This window comes from Dama dama, chromosome 29, assembly GCF_033118175.1.
Source record: "Dama dama isolate Ldn47 chromosome 29, ASM3311817v1, whole genome shotgun sequence".
Lineage (NCBI taxonomy): Eukaryota > Metazoa > Chordata > Mammalia > Artiodactyla > Cervidae > Dama > Dama dama.
Genome location: NC_083709.1, coordinates 53,979,375 through 53,992,459, shown reverse-complemented (window position 1 = coordinate 53,992,459; position 13,085 = coordinate 53,979,375). Strand labels below are relative to the sequence as shown.

The window sequence follows — 13,085 nt, the reverse complement described above, 5'->3', positions numbered from 1 at the left end:
TATTCAGGTATGACCTAAATCAAATCCCTTACGATTATACAGTGGAAGTGAGAAATAGATTTAACAGACTAGATCTGATAGAGTGCCTGATGAACTATGGACAGAGGTTCGTGACATTGTACAGGAGACAGGGATCAAGACCATCCCCAAGAAAAAGAAATACAAAAAGGTATAATGGCTGTCTGAGGAGGCCTTACAAATAGCTGTGAAAAGAACAGAAGCAAAAAGCAAAGGAGAAAAGGAAAGATATAAGCATCTGAATGCAGAGTTCCAAAAAATAGCAAGGAGAAATAAGAAAGCCTTCCTCAGTGATCAATGCAAAGAAATAGAGGAAACCAATAGAATGGGAAAGACTAGAGATCTTTTCAAGAAAATTAGAGATACCAAGGGAACATTTCATGCAAACATGGGCTCAATAAAGGACAGAAATGGTATGGACCTAACAGAAGCAGAAGATATGAAGAAGAGGTGGCAAGAATACACAGAAGAACTGTACAAAAAAGATCTTCATGACCCAGATAATCACGATGCTGTGATCACTCACACTCATCTAGACCCAGACATCCTGGAATGTGAAGTCAAGTGGGCCTTAGGAAGCATCACTACAAACAAAGCTAGTGGAGGTGATAGAATGGAATTCCAGTTGAGCTATTTCAAATCCTAAAAGATGATGCTGTGAAAGTGCTGCACTCAATATGTCAGCAAATTTGGAAAACTCAGCAGTGGCCACAGGACTAGAAAAGGTCAATTTTCATTCCAATCCCAAAGAAGAGCAATGCCAAAGAATGCTCAAGCCACCACACAATTGCACTCATCTCACATGCTAGTAAAGTAATGCTCAAAATTCTCCAAGCCAGGCTTCAAGCAATACGAGAACTGTGAACTTCCAGATGTTCAAGCTGGTTTTAGAAAAGTCAGAGGAACCAGAGATCAAATTGTCAACATCCACTGCATCATTGAAAAAGCAAGAGAGTTCCAGAAAAACATCTATTTCTGCTTTATTGACTATGCCGAAGCCTTTGATTGTGTAAATCACAATAAACTGTGGAAAATTCTGAAAGAGATGGGAATACCAGACCACCTGACCTGCCTCTTGAGAAACCTACATGCAGGTCAGGAAGCAACAGTTAGAACTGGACATGGAACAACAGACTGGTTCCAAATAGGAAAAGGAGTATGTCAAGGTTGTGTACTGTCACCCCACTTATTTAACTTATATGCAGGATACACCATGAGAAACGCTGGGCTGGAAGAAGCACAAGCTGGAATCAAGATTGCTGGGAGAAATATCAATAACCTCAGATATGCAGATGACACCACCCTTATGGCAGAAAGTGAAGAAGAACTAAAGAGCGTCTTGATGAAAGTGAAAGAGGAGAGTGGAAAAGTTGGCTTAAAGCTCAACATTCAGAAAACTAAGATCATAGCATCCAGTCTCATCACTTTATGGCAAATAGATGGGGAAACAGTGGGAATAGTGGCTGACTATTTTTCTGGGCTCCAAAAATCACTGCAGATGGTGATTGCAGCCATGAAATTAAAAGACGCTTACTCCTTGGAAGGAAAGTTATGACCAAACTAGACAGCATATTAAAAAGCAGGACATTACTTTGCCAGCAAAGGTCTGTCTAGTCAAGGCTATGGTTTTTCCAGTAGTCATGTATGGATGTGAGAGTTGAACTATAAAGAAAGCTGAGTGCAGAAGAACTGATGCTTTTGAACTGTGGTGTTGGAGAAGACTCTTGAGAGTCCCTTGGACTGCAAGGAGATCCAACCAGTCCACCCTAAAGGAAATCAGTCCTGAATTTCACTGGAAGGACTGATGCTGAAGCTGAAACTCCAAAACTTTGGCCACCTGATGAGAAGAGCTGACTTATTTGAAAAGACCCTGATGCTGGGAAAGATTGAGGGCAGGAGGAGAAGGGGACAATGGAGGATGAGATGGTTGGATGGCATCACCGGCTCAGTGGACATGAGTTTGGGTGAACTCCGGGAGCTGGTGATGGACAGGGAGGCCTGGTGTGCTGCAGTCCGTGGGGTCACAAAGAATCGGACATGACTGAGCGTCTGAACTCAACTGTCTGTTTAAAGGAATATTATCACATCTAGTATGAGTGAACCTGTCATACAGAATGTGATCAAATCACTCAAACTGGTAATGGGCTAGGACTTTATCAGCCTGACAAAACAAGTTGTATGGACAGTTTTGTGCTTGCTTGTAATAATGTTTCCTTTTTTTTTTTTTTTTTTCTGGAATAATTTATTGGGCACAGAGGGGAAGGGCTCGGTCCTTCTTGGCTGCCCCTTTCCTCCTGGCGACCAGGATGTTGCTCAGCTCCTCTCTCTTCCTCTTGGTGCGGACATGTGTGCCCACCCTTTACTTGATGAACTTGAGGGCCCATGTGTCCTTGGAGACCTTGAGCAGCTCCATGGCCTGTTGCTCTTAAGGGGTGAAGCCGCACACCTCCCAGATCACGTCCCGCATGAGCGTGGTGTGTTTGCTGAGGCGCCCGCAGCAGCGGCTGTGCCTCAGCTTGCCCACGTTCGCGGTCACCTTGCGGCCCTTGTTGAGGCCCACAGCCATTTGGTAGCGCAGAGCCATGGCTGTTGTTCTTCAGTGGCTGCTGCAGCGGAAGTTGTAAGAACGCTTAACAAATACATGTTCTAGGCAGAATTTGATCTAAGACTTACTTTCATTGTATCCTTTTAAACAAGGTTGTGGGGAAACAGCTAACTCTCAGCCATGCTAAACTTAGTTTTTTTTTGCCAGTAGAATCTCTTAAGAGCTGTACATTGGAATCATTGTCTTGAATCAGCTGGAAGTAATTGGATGTATATTTTTAACAGCATGAACATCTTTCCATTTCCTATAAAACACCCTAAAACACATGTTCTTCCACCTCTTAGAAGGTCCACAGTGATTATCCAGATACTGTGTCTTCCTGAAGCCTTACCAGTCCTCTAGCAGATCCTATCCCCTCTCAGTTCCGATAGTATTCAATCTGCATATTACTGCATTTCAGAATTTGTCTTTGTGGTTCATTTCATACCACTTGATAGACTAAGTTTCTTAAAATTTTTTTTTAAAATGTTTTACCTTTTTTACCCTTTCATCTATTTATGTCACCTCCCCCATTCTACTACCACTGGAACCATCAATTCAGTCTCTATGAGGTCAGTTTTTTGGTTTTTAGTTGTTGTTCTCTTGTTAGATTCATTGTTTAAGAGGGATCATGCAGTATTTTTCTGGCATATCTCACTTGGCATAATGCCCTCAAGGTCCATCATGTTATCACAAATGGCAAGATTTCAATCTTTTTTATAACTGGATAATATTCCATTATATGTATATATATATATTTTTTCACCTTTTCTTTCTTTTCTAAATTAATTAATTAAACACACACACACACACACACACACACACACACACACACACACACACACACACACACACACACACACACACACACACACACACACACACACACACACACACACACACACACACACCATGCGTGCAGGATCCCAGTTCCCCCAAAAGGAATCAAACCTGTGCCTGCTGCAGTGGACTGCCAGGGAAGCCCCAGTAGCTGTATTTTTAGTTTTTAAAGAAACTTCCATTTTGTTTTTTGTAGTGGCTGTATCAATTTACATTCCTACCGACAGTGTAAGAGGGTTCCCTTTTCTCCACACCCTCTCCAGCATTTATTGTAGATGTTTTGATGATGGCCATACTGACCCATGTGAGGTGATAGTTCATTGAAGTTTTGATTTGCACTTCTCTAATAACTAGTGATATTGAGCTCATTTTCATGTGTTTTTTGGCCATCTGTACATCTTTGGAGAAATGTGCATTACATCTTTTGCCCATTTAATGATTGGGTCATTTGGTTTTTGTATATTAAATTGTATAAGCTGTGTGTATTGTATATTTTGGAAATTAATCTCTTATTGGTCACATCATTTGCAAATATATTGTCCCAACCTCTAGGTTCTCTTTTCATTTTTTTTTAATGATTTATTTTGCTATGTTGTTGTTATTCAGTCACTAAGTCATGTCCACCCCTTTGTGACCCCATGGACTGCAGCACACCAGGCTTCCCTGTTCTTTACTATCTCCCAGAGTTTGCTCAAACTTATGTCCATTGAGTTGGTGATGCTATCCAAGCATCTCGTCTTTTGCCATCCCCTTCTCCTCTTGCCTTCAGTGTTTTCCAAGATCAAGGTCTTTCCCAATGAGTTGGCTCTTTGCATCAGGTGGCCAAAGTATTGGAGCTTCAATTTCAGGATCAGTGCTTCCATTGAATATTCAGGGTTGATTTCTTTTAGGATTGACTGATTTGATCTCCCTGCACTCCAACGGACTCTCAAGAGTCTTCTTCAGCACCACAATTTGGAAGTATCAGTTCTTGGGCACTCAGCCTTCTTGATGGTCAAACTCTAACATTCATACAGTACTACTGGAAAAACCATAGCTTTGACTATTCAGACCTTTGTCAGCAAAAGCTTTTAAACTGAATTAGGTCCCATTTGTTTATTTTTGTCTTTACCTTCATCACTCTGAGAGATGGATCCAAAAAGATATTTCTGTGGTTTAGTTCAAGGAGTAATCTGCCTATGTTTTCCTCTAGGAGCTTTATAGTATCTGACTTTACATTTAGGTCTTTAAACCATTTTGACTTTATTTTTGTGTGTGCTACAGTGTTCTAATTTCATTTTTTTTACATGTAACTGTCCCGTTTTCCCAGCACCACTTATTGAAGAGACCATCTTTTCTCCATTGTATATTCCTGCCTCTCTTGTCTTAGACTAAATGGCCATAGGTGTGTGGGTTTATTTCGGGGCTTTCTCTCCCATTCTATTGATTTATATTTCTGTTTTTGCACCAGTACCATACTGCTTTGATGACTATAGCTTTGTAATATGGTCTGAAGCCAGGGAACCTGATTCGTCCATCTCCATTTTTCTTTCTCAAGATTTTTTTGGGTATTCAGGGTCTTTTGAGTTTCCGTATAGATTCAGGAAAAAAAATTTGTTCTAGTTCTGCCAAAAATGCCATTGATAATTTGCTAGGAACTTCATTAAATCTGTGCATTGCCTTTGGTAGTATACTAATTTCTAGAATAATGATTATTTCAATCCAAGAACATAGCATATCTTTCCATTGGTTTGTGTCATCTTCAGTTTCTTTCATCAACAACTTATAGTTTTTGGAGTACAGGTCTTTTGCCTCATTAAGTAGGTTTATTCCTAGGTATTTTATTCTTCTGATATAGCAGGAAATGTGATTGTTTTCTTAATTAATATTTCTGATCTTTTGTTGTTAATATATGGGAATGCAAGAGATTTTTCTGGTATTGATTCTGTATCTTCCAGCTATACTGACATCATTGATGAGTTCTGGTAGATTTCTGCTAGCATATTTAGGATTTTCTGTGCATAGTATCATGTCCTCTGCAAACAACAGAAGTTTTACTTCTTCTTTTCCAATTTGTATTCCTTTTATTGCTTTCTCTTCTCTGATTTTTAGGAATTCCAAAACCGTGTTTAATGTGGCAAGAGTAGGGGCAACCTTGTCTTGTTCCTAATCTTAGAGGAAATACTTTTATCTTTTCACTGTTGAGTATGATGTTATCTATGGATTTGTCATGTATGTTCAGTTCAGTTGCTAAGTCTTGTCCGACTCTCTGCGACCCCATGGACCGCAGCATGCCAGACCTCCCTGTCCATCACCAACTCCTGGAGTTCACCCAAACCCATGTCCATTGAGTCGGTGATGCCATTCAACCATCTCATCCTCTGTTGTCCCCTTCCCCTTCTGCCCTCAATCTTTCCCAGCATCAGGGTCTTTTCAAATGAGTCAGCTCTTCTCATCAGGGGGCCAAAGTATTGGAGTTTCAGCTTCAACATCAGTCCTTCCAGTGAACACCCAGGACTGATTTCCTTTAGGATGGACTGGTTGGATCTCCTTGCAGTCCAAGGGACTCTCAAGAGTCTTCTCCAACACCACAGTTCAAAAGCATCAATTCTTTGGCACTCAGCTTTCTTTATAGTCCAATTCTCACATCCATACATGACTACAGGAAAAAACATAGCCTTGACTAGATGGACCTTTGCTGGCAAAGTAGTGTCTCTGCTTTTTAATATGCTATCTAGGTTGGTCATAACTTTCCTTCCAAGGAGTAAGCGCCTTTTAATTTCATGGCTGCAATCACCATCTGCAGTGATTTTGGAGCCCCCAAAATAAAGTCTGACACTGTTTCCACAGTCTCCCCATCTATTTGTCATGAAGTGGTGGGACCGGTTGCCATGATCTTAGTTTTCTGAATGTTGAGCTTTAAGCCAACTTTCCCACTCTCCTCTTTCACTTTCATGAAGAGGCTCTTTAGTTCTTCACTTTCTGCCATAAGGGTGGTGTCATCTGCATATCTGAGGTTATTGATATTTCTCCCGGCAATCTTGATTCCAGCTTGTGCTTCTTCCTGCCCAGCATTTCTCATGATGTACTCTGCATATAAGTTAAATAAGTAGGGTGACAATATACAGCCTTGACGTACTCCTTTTCCTATTTGGAACCAGTCTGTTGTTCCATGTCCAATTCTAACTGTTGCTTCCTGACCTGCATATAGGTTTCTCAAGAGGCAGGTCAGGTGGTCTGGTATTCCCATCTCTTTCAGAATTTTCCACAGTTTATTGTGATCCATACAATCAAAGGCTTTGGCATAGTCAATAAAGCAGAAATAGATGTTTTTCTGGAACTCTCTTGCTTTTTCAATGATCCAGTGGATGTTGGCAATTTGATTTCGGGTTCCTCTGCCTTTTCTAAAACCAGCTTGAACATCTGGAAGTTCACAGTTCTCGTATTGCTTGAAGCCTGGCTTGGAGAATTTTGAGCATTACATTACTAGCATGTGAGATGAGTGCAATTGTGTCATAGTTTGAGCATTCTTTGGCATTGCCTTTCTTTGGGATTGGAATGAAAATTGACCTTTTCCAGTCCTGTGGCCACTGCTGAGTTTTCCAAATTTGCTGGCATATTGAGTACAGCACTTTCACAGCATCATCTTTTAGGATTTGAAATAGCTCAATGGGAATTCCATCACCTCCACTAGCTTTGTTTGTAGTGATGCTTCCTAAGGCCCACTTGACTTCACATTCCAGGATGTCTGGGTCTAGATGAGTGTGAGTGATCACAGCATCGTGATTATCTGGGTCATGAAGATCTTTTTTGTACAGTTCCTCTGTGTATTCTTGCCACCTCTTCTTCATATCTTCTGCATCTGTTAAGTCCATACCATTTCTGTCCTTTACTGAGCCCATGTTTGCATGAAATATTCCCTTGGTATCTCTAAGTTTCTTGAAGTAATGTCTAGTCTTTCCCATTCTATTGTTTTCCTCCATTTCTTTGCATTGATGACCTTTATTATATTGAGGTAGGTTTCCTGTATTCCCACTTTGTAGAGTTTGTTTTTTTTTAAATCATAAATGGATGCAAGGAGATTCAACCAGTCCATCCTAAAGGAGATCAATCCTGGTGTTCACTGGACGGACTGATGTTGAAGCTGAAAGTCCAATAGTTTGGCCCCCTGATGCGAAGACCTGACTCATTGGAAAAGACCTTCCTGCTGGGAAAGATTGAGGGCAGGAAGAGAAGGGGATGACAGAAGATGAGATAGTTGGATGGCATCACTGACTCAACGGACATGAGTTTGAGTAAGCTCCAGGAGTTGGTGATGGACAAGGAGGCCTGGCATGCTGCAGTCCATGGGGTCACAAAGAGTCAGACATGACTGAGCAACTGAAATGGATGTTGAATTTTATCAGAAATTTTTTCTGCATTTCTTGAGATGATCATATAGTTTTTATTCTTCAGTTAATATGGTGATTAATTTTTTGACACTGAAGAATCCTTGCATCCCTGGGATAAATCCCACTTGATCATGGTTTAGTCACTAAGTAGTGTTTGACTTTTTACGATCCCATGACTACAACATGCCAGGCTCCTCTGTCGTCCACTATCTCCCAGAGTTTGCTGAAACTCATGTCCATTGAGTCAGTAATGCTATCTCACCATCACATCCTCTGCTGCCCCTTTCTCCTTTTGCCTTCAATCTTCCAGCATCAGGATCCTTTCCAGTGAGTTGACTTTTCATATCAGGTGGCCACAGTATTACAGCTTCAGCTTCAGTATCAGTGCTTCCAATGAATATTCAGGATTGAGTGCCTTTAGGATTGATTGGTTTGGTATCCTTGCAGTCCAAGGGACTCTCAAGAGGATTCTTCAGCACCACAGTTGGAAAGCATCAATTCTTTGATGCTCAGCCTTCTTGATGGTTCAACTCTCACATCCATACATGACTACTGGAAAAATCATAGCTTTGACTATACAGACCTTTGTTAGCAAAGTGATATCTCTGCTTTTAAATATGCTGTCTAGTTTTGTCATAGCTTTCCTTCCAAGGAGCCAGCGTCTTTCAATTTCATGGCTGCAGTCACTGTCCACAGCATTTCTGGAGCCCAAGAAAATCTGTCATTGCTTCCATGTTTTCCCCTTCTCTTTGCCATGAAGTGATGAAGCAGATACCATGATCTTAGTTTTTGAATGTTGAGTTTTAAGCCAGCTTTTTCACTCTTCTTTTTCACTTACATCAAGAGGCTCTTTAGTTCCTCTTCACTTTCTGCCTTTAGTATGGTATCATCTGCATATCTGAGGTTGATATATCTCTCAGCCATCTTGATTCCAGCCTGTGATTCATCCAGTCCAGCATTTCGCATGTTGTACTCTACATATAAGCTACATAAGCAGGGTAACAATATACAGCCTTATCTTACTCCTTTCCCAATTTTGAATCAGTCCGTTGTTTCATGTAAGGTTCTAGCTGTTGCTTCTTGCCCTGCATACAGGTTTCTCAGGAGACAGGTAAGGTGGTCTGGTATTCCCATCTCTTTTAGAATTTCCCAGTTTGTTGTAACTACACAGTCAAAGGTTTTCACATAGTCAATGAAGCAGAAGTAGATATTTTTTTCTGGAATTCCCTTGCTTTTTCTATGATCCACCGGATGTTGGCAATTTGATCTCTGGTTCCTCTACCTTTTTTAAACCCAGATTATACATCTGGAAGTTCTCAGTTCACATACCACTGAAGCCTAGCTGGAAGGATTTTGAGTCTAACATAGCATGTGAAATGACTGCAATTGTATGGTAATTTGAACATTCTTTGGCATTGCCCTTCTTTGGGATTAGAATGAAAACTGACCTTTTCTGGTTCTGTGGCCACTGCTGTGTTTTCTAAATTTGCTGACAAACTGGTTGCAGCACTTTAACAGCATCATCTTTTAGGATTTTAAATTGCTCAACTGGAATTTCATCACCTTCATTAGCTTTGTTTGTAGTAAAGCTTCCTTAGGCCCACTTGACTTCAGATTCCAGGATGTCTGGCTCTAGGTGAGTGACCACACCCTCATGGTTATCTGGATCATTAAGACCTTTCTTGTATAGTTCTGTGTATTCTTGCCATGTCTTAATCTTTTCTGCTTTTGTTATGTCCTTACCTTTTTTTGTCCTTTATCATGCTCTTCCTTGCATGAAATGTTTCTTTGATATTTCCAATCTTTGAAGAGATCTCTAGTCTTTCCCATTCTATTGTTTCCTGAATTTCTTTGCATTGTTTATTTAAGAAGACCTTTTTATCTCTCCTTGCTATTCTCTGAAACGCTTCATTCAGTTAGTTATATCTTTCCCTTTCTTGCCTTTCGCTTCTCTTCTTTCCTCTGCTATTTTAAAAGCCTCTTCAGACAACCACTTTGCCTTCTTGCATTTCTTTTTCTTTGACGTGGTTTTGGTCACTGATTTCTGTACAATGTTCCAAACCTCTGTCCATAGTTCTTCAGGTAATCTATCAGATCTAATCCCTTGAATCTGTTCATCACCTCTACTGTATAATCACAAGGGATTTGATTTAGGTCATATCTGAGTGGCCTAGTGGTTTTCCCTGCTTGCTTTTATTTAAGCCTGAGTTTTACAATTAGGAGCTCATGATCTGAGCCACAGTTAGCTCCAGGTCTTTTTATTGCTAACTATGTAGAGCTTCTCCATCTTTGGCTACAAAAATAATATTCAATCTGATTTTGGTATTGACTATCTGGTGATGTCCATGTATTGAGTTGTTGCTTGTGTTGTTGGGAAAGAGTATTTGCTATGACCAGTGTGTTCTCTTGGCAAAACTCTTCTTAGTTTTTGCACTGCTTCATTTTGTACTCCAATGCCAAATTTTCCTGTTATTCTGTGTATCTCTTGACATCCTACTTTTGCTTTCAAGTCCCTTATGATGACCAGGACATTTTGGGGGGAGGTGTTAGTTCTAGAAGGTGTTCTAGAAAGTGCTGTAGGTCTTGATAGAACTGGCCAACTTCAGCTTCTTCAGGATCAGTGGTTAGGGCACTGGATTGGTGTTGGATTACCATGATATTGAATGGTTTGCCTTGGAAATGAACTGAGATCATCCTGTCATTTTTGAGATTGCACCCAATTACTGCATTTGGGGCTCTTTTGTTGATTGTGAGGGCTACTCCATTCCTTCTAAGGGATTCTTGCCTACAGTAGTGGATATAATAGTCATCTGAATTAAATTTGCCCATTCCCGTCCACTTTAGTTCACTGATTTCAAAGTGATGATATTTTCAATGCCATCTCTTGCTTGACCACATCAAATTTCTCTTGATTGATGGACCTAACATTCCAGGTCCTAATATTGTTCTTTAAAGCACTGGACTTTACTTTCACCAACAGACCCATCCACAATGGAGCCTCGTTTCCACTTTGGCCCAGTAGCTTCATTTTTTCTGGCACTATTAGTAATTGCCCTCCACACTTCTCCAATAGCAAGTTGGTCACCTTCTGACCTCGGGGGCTCATCTTCTGGTGTCATGTCTTTTTGCCTTTTCATACTGTCCGTGGGCTTCTTTGGTCAAGAATACTGGAGTGGTTTGCCATTCCCTCCTCCAGTGGACCACATTTTGTCAGAACTCTTCACTGTAACTCGTCTGTCTTTGGGTAGTCCTGCACGGCATGACTCATAGCTTCATTGAGGTATGCCAGCCCCTTCACCATGTGAAGGCTGTGTCCTTCTAATGTATTGTTGAATATGGTTTGCTTGTCTTTTGTTGAGGATTTTTGTGTCTATATTCAGAAGTGGTTATTGGCCTGTAATTTTCTTTTTCTTTTTGTTGTATCTTTGTCCAGTTTTGGTGGCCTCATAGAATGAGTTTGGGAGTATTCCTTCCTCTGTAATTTTGGACAGTAGTTTCAGAGGATAGGTATTACATCGTCTCTATATGTTTGATGTAATTCACCTGTGAAGACATCTGCTCTTGGACATTGTTTGTTGGGGGTTTTAAATCACAGTTTCAATTTAAGTACTTGTAATTGGTCTGTTTATATTTTCTACTTATTACTGGTTCAGTCTTGGGAGATTGTACCTTTTTAAGAATTTTCCCATTTCTGCTAGGTTGTCTTTTTATTGGCATATAGTTGCTTTTATTGTTGTTGCTAAGTCATGTCTGACTCTCTGTGACCCCATGAACTGCAGCACACTAGTTTCCCCTGTCTTTCACTATCTCCCTGAGTTTGTTCAAACTCATGTCCATTGAGTCAGTGATGCCATCCAACCATCTCATTGTCTGTCATCCCCTTCTCTTCTTGCCCTCAATCCTCCCCAGCATCAGTCTTTTACAGTGGGTTGGCTCTTTGTATAAGGTGGCCAAGGACTTGGACCTTCAGCTTCAGCATCAGTCTTTCCAATGAATAGTCAGGGTTGATTTCCTTTAGGAGTGACTAGTTTGATCTTGCAGTCCAGAGGACTCTCAAGAGTCTTCTCCAGCACCACAATTGGAAAGCATCAATTCTTCAGTGCTCAGTTTTCTTTATGGTCCACCTCTCACATCTGTATGTGACTACCTGAAAAACCATAGTTTTGACTATACAAACCTTTGTTGGCAAAGTGATATCTTGACTTTTTAATACGCTGTCTAGGTGTGTCACAAATTTTCTTCCAAGGAGCAAAAGTCTGCAGTGATTTTGGAGCCCAAGAAAATAAATCTGTCCCTGTTTCTACTTTTTCCCCATCTATTTGTCATGAGTGATGGGACTGGATGCCATGACCTTTGTTTTTTGAATGTTGAGGTTTTTTTTGAAACAAAGATGAATATTTTTAATGATAAAAGATAAAATTCACAAAGAAGATAGACATCATAAACAATTAGACACCTAACAGCAAAGAAACAAAGATACAGAAAGCAAACATCAGAAGAAATAGAAAAGAAAAAAATACATAATCATATTGAGACATATTAATATTTCTCTGAGAATATATTTCTCTGAGTACAGAAAAAATAAGAACAAGACCATCTTGAATGATGCCATTAATAATTTAAATATTTATATTTAATTAATATTAATCTTATATCTTACACAAACATATTTAAAAATTTTATCTCATATGTTATTAGATGTCCATAGGATATTTAGAAAAACTGGCAAAAAGATAAGTAATACTAAATTTCAAAAAGTAGAATTCTTTGTGTGTGATTCAGTTGTATCTATATACATATAATACTTTTGAAATTATTTTCCATAATAGATTATCACAAGATATTGACTATAATTCCATGTTTTATACAGTAAACCCTTGTTGCATATCTATTTTTCTTAAATTAGAAATCTAGCATTCTATTCATACTAAGTCAAACAAGTGGAATCAAAATGTCATAAATTTTTTAATTAGGTGAAAACTCATATTTGTTCTATATATATATTATGCATATTATTTATATATAAGTATAGAAAAGCTTCTCTAGTATGCTTAATAAAGGCTTGAGAAAGAACATTAAAAAGAGATGGAGAGATTGGAAAACATAAAACTAAATGAAATGGGAGCATTGAATATGAAATAGGAAAAGTGAAAGTAGATAAAAGCAAAAGATCCTCATAGTCCAGTTGTTTTTAAACATGGCTGCTGATTAGAAACATATCTGGCATTCTGGCAAAAAAGCAAAAAGCAATACCTGAGCATTTGTATAATTTA

At 39.5% G+C, this 13,085-nt stretch overlaps 1 long non-coding RNA gene and 1 pseudogene across 1 annotated transcript in view; one reads left to right on the top strand and one right to left on the bottom strand.

Annotated features, from left to right (window-relative positions):
• LOC133048796 (uncharacterized) overlaps positions 1-13,085 on the top strand; it is a 66,463-nt gene that overhangs the window by 26,546 nt on the left and 26,832 nt on the right. The gene's annotated exons all lie outside the window — the stretch shown is intronic.
• LOC133048423 (large ribosomal subunit protein eL36-like) lies at positions 2,261-3,372 on the bottom strand (annotated as a pseudogene).